The sequence below is a fragment of the Polyodon spathula genome, chromosome 3 (genome assembly GCF_017654505.1).
Source record: "Polyodon spathula isolate WHYD16114869_AA chromosome 3, ASM1765450v1, whole genome shotgun sequence".
NCBI lineage: Eukaryota > Metazoa > Chordata > Actinopteri > Acipenseriformes > Polyodontidae > Polyodon > Polyodon spathula.
The window spans coordinates 81,159,251-81,172,815 of NC_054536.1; positions in this window are offsets into that span (position 1 = coordinate 81,159,251).

Consider the following 13,565-nt stretch of genomic DNA (forward strand, 5'->3'; position numbering starts at 1 on the left):
ACAGCTTGAGCTCTGCCTTAGCTTTTACTGTGGAGTCAAAAACTAAACTCCAGCCTTAACTAACCAAAAATTACCATAAGTAAAATAAACCCATTATCACTGATTGGCACTAAAAATGCGTGGTTTGATTGTATTGAGAGGTAGGAATGCTAACCTTGCAGTTAACATGTGTTAACAAGTTCATTTCTGTTTTAAGTAATATCTTGTTCCCTTTAACAAACATGTTAAAGAAGAGATCTGGAAATAACAATAACAATAAGACAAAACAGAAAAAAACGGGGGGGCGGGAGCCCTGTATATAAACCCATTTCTGTTCAAATGTTATTTTATTTACAATGTTTCAGTTGTGTAGGTGTCATGCCTGAACAAAAACACTTTTATATTGAATTGGCGTTTTTATTTTGTTTGTAATACAGCGGTCAAATTGACCACTCAGGGTTGTTCTAGGTAATTCCTAAACGTTAATTATTACTAGAAAAAAATAGCATCTCATGGTAGGTTATTAAAAGGCTATGTTTTCAATTGCTTTAATTGTGAAGTGGAAAAAAATCACGTTATTCAAAGACTGTAACAGTGTCACCAGCAATGGAGAATATTTTGATATTTTGAATATTTTGATATAATACATGAGATTTTCTGCATTCACCTTATTAAAGGTGAGCTATATATCATGGGGCCTATGTACTAAAAGTTGTGCTTTCACAAATATAAAGTTGCGTATGCGCAAAAATGTTTTGCGCGTGTGCAAAATTGCGACATATGTATGAAAGGGAAATGCCCAGTGCATCTCTAAAAATGTGCATTTGCAATTTCTTAAGCGCATCTCTGCAGAAAGATGCTCCAGGGAATATGCAGATAGGTCCTTAGCATCTCATTGACCTCTGAGATGCAGAAAGTAAGCACCTGTGCATAATGATATGTACTAAAGTGAGCATCTAATCACTCTCTTACTTGCACATGCTTAACTTTGCGCCACATAGGACTTATGTGACAGGGCTATGAAAAGGTATACTTGTGTGTGTGTTCTCCAGACAGAGATAATGTGGTATTTTTGTCATGGGCGGATGTGACAATAACATAAAAATGCAGTATGTCATGGCCTTTATTGCGATATCTTATTTATAACAAGAATGCATATATTTTAATAATATACTGTATTTACATATTTGATTTTGTTTTAAACACATGCCTTTGAGGAAAAAAAAAGTGAAGTCTCTGACTCAGTGCCTGCATTTGTGTAGCTTAATTAGTTTATGAAGGGCTATATTAAAAATAAATTGTATATTTTATTGTAATGCAGTCACTGTTTTTGGCACGGCAATTCCGAATGTTTCTCCGGCAACAGAAACTCTGGTAGCGAAACTGCTGCTTGTGACAATAACCAATCCCTGAGTGATGATGGGCAGGCATTCCCAGGTGTCGACGAACTGTCCTCCCCAGGCGATGACGAACAGACACCCCTAGGCAATGGTGAACAGGCATCACCAGGCGATGAACAGGGCAGCAGGGGTTCCTCAGGAGGCACCCTCTTGGGTGCTGGAGACACGGGCTTCCCCATCTTGGGTGCTGGGGATGTGGGCTTACCCCTCTTGAGCACTGGACGCTCGGGCTCTCCCCTTCTGGGTGCTGGACACTCGGGTTCCCCTCTTCTGGGCTCTGGAAAAAATACTTAATAAATAAATAAATAAATAAAAATAAATATTCTCTTAATCAAAAAAATAAAAAAATGTACCCACAGTACCTGTTCTGGCCTAGGTCCGTGGAGGCGCTGTTATCCCGTGCTGGACACCACGTGTGACAGCACGGCTTGGTAGGGACGTACACAGACCAGGAAGCTGACACATGCACATAGGTACTGCTGGTTGCTGCGATGGTGCGAGTATATATTAAATGCCAAAAATAAAAAGGATAGACAAAAACTACAGCTCACAGAGCCAAAATAAAAGATTTTAATAAAAAAAATCTTGCAACTAAAAAATTACTGAAACCAAAACCAAGTACCATGCTGGTGCTTTGTATTTTTCCTTTCATTTTTTGTTTTTTCATTCTCCCATGTCTCTCACTGTCACTCTTCTTCAACACCCACCCCAAACAAAGAAAAACATGTTTTTATACATGTGGCCATCTTCAAATTAGCAATAAATGAATCAATCTGGAGACGGCCACATTCTGCACTCATTTACAGGGATGGAGCTTTAACCCCATCCACGCTGCCAAACAATAACAAACAAAATACTGTGCTTTAACTTAATACAAAATAATACATTTAAATCATAACAATACGTTGTGTTTTTAACTTCAAACAAATACATTTCTTTTTTAAATCATAACACCAAAAAAAAACACCCTGTGACTCTACCATCAGGGCTCTCACCCTGACACATTTCTACGTACAGGGCTCTACCCTGCCACAAGAATGTATGCAGTTCAAGCTCAACCAGTCGAGAAGCATCTCCATCATCAAAGGCAAAGCAGTGGATAAGGTGTATTGACAGCATCATAAGATCAACAGCTCACTGCCAGTATCAGCAATAGCCGCACACAGAGAACAACATTCCTCTGAGCAAGAGAGCAACCAACAGGAAAGGTTATTAGAAATAATAATTGGAGGCTGCTAGAGATTGGAGAATGCAGGCAGATGTTGGCCACTGTCTTATTTTCCCACCCAAGATTGCTACAACTACACTTTGACCTGACATTGTCATGTTGTCAGCCTCAGCATGCCTTGTTCTGGTGGAGCTAACAGTGGCATGGGAGAATTCAGTGAATGAGGCATACGAGAGGAAGAAACTCTGGTATGCTGAGTTAGCCACTGAGGTGGAGCATGCTCTCCATGACCTGGCTTCTCAGAGATCTTGGATTCAGTGGACAGGAATTCTGACGTATACTGAAGACTCTCTCCGAAGAGGCAGTGAGAAGTAACAACTGGTCCTGGTTGAGGAAGAAAGAGGCCAACTGGGGACCTCAAAAGAGAGGCGATGGATTATCACTAGAACTGCCGTGGTTATACTCAAAAAACCGTCGCCGACAGTCATTGTGACGGTTACATTTTAAACAACCTCAATATTAAAGACAAACTATCGGCTGCAACGCAAGTTTTATTCAAGCACGACATATCAAACATCTGCACAGCCAAAATGCTGTATTTAAATTAACAATTAAACATAAAACATAAAAAGGGTTAATTTTGTAACTTACCAAATATAAAGCACTACTTCAAACAATGAAAAACTATAATAAATTAAACATTTCAAAAGAAACAGGTGTAAACAGGTATATGTACATATAAAACTGTAAAAACAAAATATTTTTTTATTTAAAACAAAAGTGTTTTCTCTTGCATGTGTCACTTGGTGCGTAGGTTGAGCTGCAGCAGCCTGCTGCTTTGCAGTCTTCTGATCAAAATGTTTCTGCTGAAGCGCTATAGCTAACTTCAAGCTGAAATCTCTCCTACTGTTAGTTTTCCCTGGTGCATTCCTTGTACAAAACGAAAGAACTAATGTCTGCCAGGTCCAGTAGAGATAACAACAGGCTTGTGTATAAAAAAATAGAAAATTGCAGGTTATATTAAAAATAAAAACCTGTATTGTGTCCGGCGGTTTTTTTATTATTTATTTTTGCGATCCTGCCTTTCAAACTCTGTCAGGGTATTTAATACATGTTTTTAGGAAAGGTCATAAACAGACAACAGCATAACCTTCAGACACACTGTCAAAATGACTGCCGTGGCGATTCTAGTGTTATTAAGTTAAAAAAGTAAATGACGGAGGGAGTTAACATCAATTAACAGTTATGAATGGCTAAGGTGAGTAAACAGGGCTGGGTTGGGTAGAGGATGGAGGTGAGTGGTGCTGGAATGTCTGCATCTCTGTCAAGCCTTCTTGAGATATGTTCACAAGCCATGAATAATACTTGCTACAGAATGGAAGATAACATTCTATTTTTGTGTTAGTATATAGACATATGCATGTTTAAAAGAAATATGAAGTGTATAGGCTGTCACAAGCTGTGACCTTAAACATTAACATCCTGGCTTCATCTTGTTCTGACCACAAATCTAATTGTGCTCAATTCATTATAAAATATTCAGTGATAATTAATGCAATCAACAGCCCTGGATTATACACAGTATGAGGTTGAAGCCAGTGATTAAACAGTGCATACATTTGCTATTAAGAGAAAAGGTCACAAGCTGATATTACTGAAACTTGATTTGAGCTAGGAATGTACAACCTGAAAATCAATGCTTTCTAGGTTTCAATATTTCTTCTTCTGGAGTCAACTTGCCTCCTGGCTTCCTGTCTGATTGCTGGATGTACCAGAGTACAGACAGCTAGAAATTAGAGATGACGTACTGACCAGTTCATATAGTCTTTACGGTTCAGCTTGATCAGTGGTTTTGAAAGCAAAGCGCAAAACCTTCAGTAAACTGGCTGTGGAGGCAGGCAAGTTTGTCAATGTTCAGAATAAATCCCTGTTGGGAACTAATACAGACCAGTGCCAGGGCTCTAAGGAGGACAAGTAGTTCTGTTAACCTAATTTTCCTTGAGAGTCGAGAGAAAGGCAGTATATTATTCAACTCGTCTGATACAGTTATTTAACAAAATGCATTAAGAATCATAAATGTAGTTAGTCATACAAGTTACAGTCCATTTACACAAAGTATTGTCCTACATATTACATGTGTTTCTATATTTGTCAAAGCCCTGTGTCAGGATGTGAGTGGTGGTGCAGGAGAAAGTCAATGTCAAGACAGTCATATATTTACAAAACGGATTGTACCATTTATTCTTTTAATCCCCAGAAAACAAGGTTTTTTTTTGGTCCCTTCTACCAACAATGATGTTGGGGATGCTGGAAACACAGTTCCAGAAATAAAAAGGTAAACAAGCAGACGTTACTTGTCTGCAAAAAAGCACAAAACAAAACAAAAAGCACACGCTCCAGCACGTCAGTGTTTCAGCGTAAGGGGCTGCACTCATGTAGCTGCATCCCCTTTGTACTGCTAAACTCCTCCGTGTGATCAGTGCAGTGCCACACACTATCCAATCGAAGCAACACATCTGATCACAATAGAGTTGTTCAGCAGTCTTACAGCTTCGGCCTTTTCCGAAGATGGCCGACTTCCGGTTCGGTCCGACCATCGAGTTGACCCATCCCTGTGAAGGAGTACCACCAACCTTTCTTAGGGCCCTTCCTGGTTGATAGGTAGATTTGAAGCTCAGATTCCTTCTCTCCTGTTCACACCTTGTAAGCATATTGCATGTTTACAGATTCGAAACAGATCAAATCTGTGTGTCCAACATCAAATTTGACTTGACCAACTTTGCATCCATAATTTTAATTACAGTACTTTTACACAATTTATTTGAACTGTAAACAGTTTCACCAAAAATGAATTTAACTTTATTTAACAGAACAGACAACTTACACATTTCTATTATAATACTGAGGAATTTCTTGTGGCACCATTTTGTATTATAATCCTTTGTAAACAGCAGCAACACTTTACATTTATTAACATGCATGTTATTGATTAATAGCAGTAATGTATAACTATGTGTGAGGTGAGAGTGTATTAATGGAATGTCCAGACAGTAATTTGTGTGTAAAGAAATAAATTGATTTATTATTATTTTCTCTACACAAATAAAACAAATAACAAAGAAAACAAAACTGCGTGAGGGAGGGGGTGCTCGAGTAATAATCCCAAAGAAAGGTAGTGAAAACATCCTTAATCGTCTTCTCGGTGTCCCCGGACATAAACCAAAGAAAGACAAAAAAATATTAGTAAAAATTTCACTTCCTATCTCCTCACTAATTCAAAAACCCTGCTGCTAAAATCTCGTCTCTCCCTCCACCTGATACTCCACCTCTTTTCCTTCGGACCAGCCCCGAACACAGTAGTATGTTCCCTTTAGTATGCAACGTCCCGCCTCTGTAGTCAGTGGAACACCAATCCCCAACTGACAAGTGTCCTTATCCTTCACTTGACTCCAATGGCTGGAATTTACATATTCGTACTTCCACCCCTCACCAAGGTGCCGCCCCTCATAAAGATGACTTTCTTCATGGTCACGAGATCTTGGTAAGGGAAGTCCTGAGTTGGTTTGATGTCTTCTACTGTCGGGAGGCTGAATCACAGACCGAAACCCTTTTGACTCATCACACTATGCATTAGTGCTTTTCAAGCAATCATCCAATAAAGCTGCAGCATAACCGATTGTCACAGAGACGGCCGAAGTGGGCGGCGTCAGAACCAGGAAAAGTAATGAAATACACAAAACACAGGACGGATGAAATGAAATGATGAAGACGCCTGTTGGCGCCGGTTTAATACAAAATAAAAGGTTTAACAAACACGAAAAACACAGGACACGGCACTCTACGCCAAAATAAATAGACAAACAAAAACAGACTAAACTTAACAAAACGGTGCACGGACAGACACTGACAAGCACGGTGAGCGGATACTTTCTCCTCTTATTATTATTATTATTATTATTACTGCTATTATTATTATTTATTATTATTATTATTATTACTATTATTTCCTCCGTCTCCAATCCCGTTCTCCGCTCACCGAACACCCAACCCCCAGTATGTGACAACGTGCATCTATATATACTATTGTGCTGGGATTCAATTACCAATTAATTATTCACTTGAATCCCAGCACGTGAATTAATAAAGTGCAATTCCCCGTGCTCACATATTACTACATTTTACTTGCACGTGAAGTGCTGTGCAATCCTCGTGCCTAAATACACATATACATTTTTAAACACTCGTGTTACACACACCCGTTTATATCCCGTGTACCAATGTCTATACACCAACATTTAAACACACCACACGCAACACATAACAGATAATATACACAGGGGCGGGCACTTTGTTACACCGATACATAATCTATACAAGCTATAGATTGTCATACATCTAACCTTTGATAACCTGGGTATTGCTATTCTAACAGTATGTTATTATTTTATTTGCAGCCTATATATACATTCTGTCTACTTGAGTAAAAACCAGAAACGTGACAGGTGAAATGCCGGTCCCAACTTAACACTGCTGTGGACTGAAAGGGCGACTTATGGAAATGAAACAACAGCACTGAATACATCAATACCTTTCTTGACTCCAAGAGTGGTAAAGCCACTGAATATTTTATTGGCCATTGATTTGACCAGTATAAATACTGCTTGGAACTTTATGACTGAATTTTTTTTTTTTTATCACAAAGCACAAACAACAGCATCCCCAAATTGCTGTCAATCATGATTCTAGAACAGAAAAATGGGCCAAATTAGTTTACAAAAAATGCTAAAACCTGTTCGTCTCACGAAATTCCACCTAAAACCATATAGAGATATCTGACATAGGACCGCAAAGGATTAAGGCCTTTTGAAAATCCAGATTTATGATTACATACACTCTGTATATAAACTAACAACATGTAAAGAAAAACATTCAACAGAGTTCTCCAATGCAGCAGCCACATTTATTTTTTACTCACCTGAGACTTAATCATATGGAGGGAAAGAGTGGGAGGCTGGAAGCAAAATAGCAGTAAAAAAAAAAAAAAAAAGAAATGGCATTGTTGTCTTTTTTTGTTATACTAATAGCTTTTTTATAGGGACATTATGCAGGATCTAAATCACCAGGTCCACACTATGTTAACCTTGTTTGTTATGAAATCCCATGGGACACTAAACTGTTAAAGAGTAAGTAGATATAAATTACATTTTCTTTGTCTTTTTGTTTTTACAGTTTGTTTTATAATCTTTGCAATTCTTAGGAGTGGTTCTTACTCAGTTCTAGTAGGGAGAGTCTTTTTCACCATAGACATATGTTACAAAGACTAAATGTGTCTGTATTGTTTTAAGAGACAACACTATCTAGTGAACACCTACTGTTTATTGACAAGAATACAAAAGGAGACTTGTAGAAACAGTAAATCTTCACCCGATGATGCTTCCCGAATCTGGCAGCTAGAACTGGCAAGTAGTATCTGGTTAAGAGAACACACAAAATGTTCTCTTAGTCAAATTGTTCTTCTTAGACAGAGCTGACCAATACACACAATATTAATCAATAAATAATTCAATATTTATTGCTTGTCATGATGCATCAACCTATGAAATTAACACAATAGGCAAATGTTTGTTAATAAACTATTATAATAAAGTTACACACAAACTAACATCAATAAAATAATTGTCTAACTAATTTAACAGCACACTTGCACACGTTAAATGTAGCAGCAGCATTAGATTAATTATGAATACCTGTACAGGAGCAATATTCAAGAATGGAAAACACTAAATTGCTCTGTGACTTGTGTCTGATTCAGGTTTTTTTCAGGTGCTTGAACAATTTCCAGCATTTTGTAGCAAGACAAAATAACAGCGCATTTCACTGTTTGTTTACATGGCATTTTGTAGGGATGCGGTGCATGCGTGGAAATCATAATACAAAATGAGGCAATGATATGACAGAGGTTCTGGAAAGATTTAATAAACAGCAATACGTTCTTTTGAACCTTGAGAAAGTTCATCATAGTCTTTTGTTTCAGTGAGGCAAAATACATTTGTTCGGATTCACAAAGTAACTGCCTCAGGAGAACTCATTTTACAGAATCGGCATCTTTCTGCTGCTCATACCAAGAAATGAATCCTCCCATCTGTAGTGCTGCTGTCTTCACGTCGACTGCACAGGTTTTAGACTGACACATGCGTCATTATATGTGTGTGTGTGCGCACACTGTGGGCTGTAAGTCTACATTATCAATAATATACTGTATCTCAGAGATAAAACTTGCCAGGGAGCTCTGAATAATTGAAGTTGCTGATGAATGGTGTACGGATAGATGAGGTTCTACTGTGTTATATATATATATATATATATATATATATATATCTATATTATATATATATATAGTATCTATATATATCTATTATATATATATATATCATTTAATGTAGTTTCTGTGTAGTATATATTACATATTTAAATACATCAAGAGAAGTAAAACGTGGAAATTTCGTCGGTTCAGTTCTGGTGTCTTGGAAGTAAAAGTATTAAAAACACGTGAAAAATAATCTTTTCGTGGTGTACACACAAAGTTTGTCGTTTCGGATTTCGCTAGCAGACCTATACTACACACGTTTCTTTAACTAGGCTTGGGACGGCTAAGCCATTTTCCCAACAAAAACACATTTAACTGCATTGGACAGCTAAGGTGTTTACCTGTCTGTGACAGAGAGTGAATGATTCTTGGTGGCACTGGCGATTTGGTCCCACAGATGTGCTGTTGTCCAAGAGTAAAAGCTGGCCACAGCAAGACCTCGACACTGTTTTCTTAAAGTCAGGAAATTGTAATCCCAGCACCGTGTGGTCTTTTCATTGTCCTGCCTCAAGGACTTTGTCAATGTATAACTGAGCAGTAAGGTTGCCCTCAATCTGCACCAAGATTATATCATCACACTTCCACCACCCCACTGGTTGGCTTGAATAATGCAACAGTCAGCACAATGGTCTTGGGCTGGTATGGTGACTCTTTGCTTTCCAGGACATGGCCTGTCCTTCACAGAGCCGGTTTCCTGGTTTCTCTGGACTAGCCTGCTGATTGTGGAAGCAGAACATCTCATTCTCCGGGCAAGTTCTCTCACAGACAGGCCGCCTTCAAATCATGCCGATAGCAACCAGACAATTCATTACTCAAGCGGGGCATGGTCGTATATTACGTTAGGGTTTTTAACCCTGACTCGCCATTCCCACCCCCACACAAGAAGCCAAAGGAACCAGACAACACAAGCAACTGCAGACTTCTGTCATCAGGTAAGAAATAGAACATGCAACTCTTTCCAGATGACACAAGAGACATCCATCCTCATGATCCACCAGTGCTGTAGCAATGGATATACATGTAGACTTTTACACATACGCATCCACTTGGCTGCAGAACCATATCAACTTTACAAATATTGAACTATATTTGCATGCCCTTTTGATCTCAATGCAAGTATGAAAGTAAATGACATGTCTCAATGCACTATTACTGTTTTCTAATCTTTCAAAACATTAAAATAACCATATAGGTTGGCTAGTAGGGAGCCTGCAACAGGGTTTAAGGCTCATTCCACCAGATACACTTTGCCTTTCCTTTCCGAAGCAGTCCCATTTACCCAGCACTAAAATATAATGGTAATAAGTTACATTTTACATTTTATAGTTACATTTTACATTTTATATATATATATATATATATATATATATATATATATATATATATATATATATATATATATATATATATATATATAAAATGTAAAAGGTTTCATCAATAAAGAAAGGTTTCAATTTTAACAGAGCCAAAGAAAAGTAAAACTGAACCTTTTGTCTTCCTCATGACACTCGTCTTAAGTTCTGCGCTGCAGGCACACACGTAGGGATGTTCCTAAGACACTCAATTAAAAATAAAAAAATCTTTGATCTTACCTGCCCAGAAAAATACAAACAGACAGAATTTATTTGGAAAGTTTGGCATTTAACCTGCTATCTTGGTGAGTGTTTTCACTTTCATTCCATTCCAAAATAACCATGTATTGTAAACCTCGCTAAGATATATAGATATATATTTTTTATTTCCTACTTAACATAATTGTCGTTATGTCATCATTTTGTGTTCTATGTGCCTCTGCTACAGTACAGCGTTGAATGTGGTGTAGCATTTGCATATCGATCAACACATGAAATGCATTGAGAATGCTATCAATGTTGCGATTTGCTTACGGCGCGGGACCAGGTTTCAGTCAAAGCATTTTGTGCAGCCCGTCTTCCCACAACGTCAACACCGGGATTTGTAATTTCACAATTAGTGCCACCCTTCCCAGTCTCCTGAATGCCTGTTTGTGCTGGCGATGCAGCTGGAGTCGCTGTCCTTGGAACTGCTGCGGGTGAAGCGGTTGGCATGGCTGGCACGTCTGCAGCTACTGCAGGAGATGATACAAGCAAAGCGGCCCACGCTGCAGAGGCAAGTGCAGTGGGAGTAGAGATAACAACAGGCTTGTGTATAGAATAGAATAGAATATTGCAGGCTATATTCAAAATAAAAATATGTATTGTAAAAGGTGGTCAAAATTACTGCTTTGGCGGTTCTAGGTGGGCCTGATTATTACTTCCTTATTTGCATGATTCTGCCTTTCAAACGCTGTTAGGTTATTTAATACATGTATTTAGGAAAGGTCATAAACAGACAATTTCATAACTTTCAGACATTCAGAGTGACGTCAAAATGACTGCCGTGGCGGTTCTAGCGTTGTTTACTGAGGTAAGAAGCTAATCTGTTTTGCAAAGCACTTAGACATTAAACCACTACAGTTGAACGGGTCAATCGGAAAGGTGGCATACGATGAAAAAAGTTACCATCGCTGAAACATTTTTCAAGATCTTCAGAAAGAAATTTTAGATACCCAGTCACAGTTGAGCAGACCCTTTGCTATAAACTCCAACACAGGAAACTGACTGAGTTCACTAAAAACTGGTCAAAACTTCAATTAACTCTTCCCAAAGCTCAAATAGCCTTTGTACACAGTTATTAAAATTGAGACAGTGAATTGGATTATAATTCAGCAGCATGCTATGCGTCTCATTGCATTTCTCATAACATTGCGAATCTCAGTGTATTAACACTGCTAGTGTTCACTGCATTTATACTCCTTTTCACTGTGGATTCAACCTTATCCATGGTGTTTATTGAAGCCTTACTGGCAAGAACTTCTTGGTGGTCAAAACAGGGAAAGATAAAGATTTTTGGGGCAGCTCTCTTGGAAATAATTCAGCATGCCTACTTGTGCGCTTTGCATAGTTGCTGCTCCGTTTGGCTGTAAAGCCACAATGGCTGTCAAAGCTAATGTGCCATTCATCCATTCTGGATTTAACAGACTCAGAATTGTGTTTTGCCATTTGGCCGATCACAAAGGGCTGCCAAACCTAAAACTCTTTCACTACAACAATGGTCATCACAATCAAAAAAGCAAATGCATATTAGTACCTGGGTATTCTTTGTAACATCAGTGCTCTCATCAAGACAAAGGCTGTAGAAAGGGCTGCAAGTGACTTTTTCATGTTGGATGAAATTAACCAAGAGTTAGCCAAGAGTTCTCTGTCGCTTAAAGGTTTCCTGCTTTGCTCCAAAATAAAAGCAGCTTTAAAAGTAGCCATTCACATCAGATTCATTTTACTCCAAAAATCTCTGAGATGGCTCTTTTGTTTTTGCAGTTTGGTTTTTTAACTTCAACTTACATCTCTGAAAGTCACTATGGTAGTTCTTTGCCACTTCATTAGCATGTGTGTTTTAATGATGTTACATTGCATACATTGTAATCTGATGAATTGGCTTTTTACAAACAGCGCAAACTGCATTTCTCACTGGTCCTGAAATGTTCGCTTTCCTTCCATGTTTTTTCTTAGCAGTTGGTTTCACATGGTGTGTCTCTGCAACGTTATCACGGTTATCAGACTCCGAAACATTTTCTGACAGGCTGACTGATTTATAGAAAAACGTTCTAATATCCATACTGTGTTATTTTCACGTAGCCTGACCAAAGCCTTTACCTAATTTTATGTGCATTTCTCACGTTGTATTAAAAAAGCTGTTATTTCATGATGACGTTTCTCCCAACTTACTCATGCTGCATCTTCAGCATGGCACTGTGTAATCTCTTCAGCTTTGTATTGTCGCCTACATCCACTGGAAGGTAAACATTGTACACGTTGAAAGATGCTGTGCGAAAAAACACAGCACTACACTATATTATGCGCAGTTACTGAGAAGATTTTATGCACTACAGAACACGATATGATTTGACCTTCCTGTGTAGCGATTTTGATTGCACTGAATCAGGGAGGGTACTAAGTAGCATAGTGGTGCTGATTCAGGAGTTAACAGTGGGCTACTTGGGAACTGCTGTGGCCGCAAAAAAATCACACATTTTAGAAATGTGATTTAGAACTAAGGCACATTAATCTGGTTATATTGTTTTATATACTTATTTACATCAATATTGGCACTGAAAGCTAATGCTTAGTACTCCATTTATATTTTTATACCTACCTGCAAAAATAACACGCCAAGTATAGTGAATGTTTTTATATGCTATGGCTTTTTGTTCAATATTTAATTTCAAAAATGCATATTCTTTCCTACCATTTAGTCTAGTGTGACCACAGTATTAAGGATCTACAGAACAAATACACAAATTGGATATAAATAGGTTTGTTTCATCTGAAAAATAATAATTAACTTACCACACTGTCAGATTTCACACATACTTCTTTTGTTTAAACTCAGGGAGAAATTTAAGGAGGACAGAGATGTTTTGGATTCCTGTAGTGGATTGTTCGTGCATGGAGCTTGCAACATATCCAGACAACTTTTTAATAATCAAGAAAATCACACAGACTCATTTAATTTGAAGTTTTTATAAATCAGAGCAGTAACAGTTCTCCTTCTGTTTATTAAATGCTTAAAAATGGATTGAGTGCTGCAGGCCACA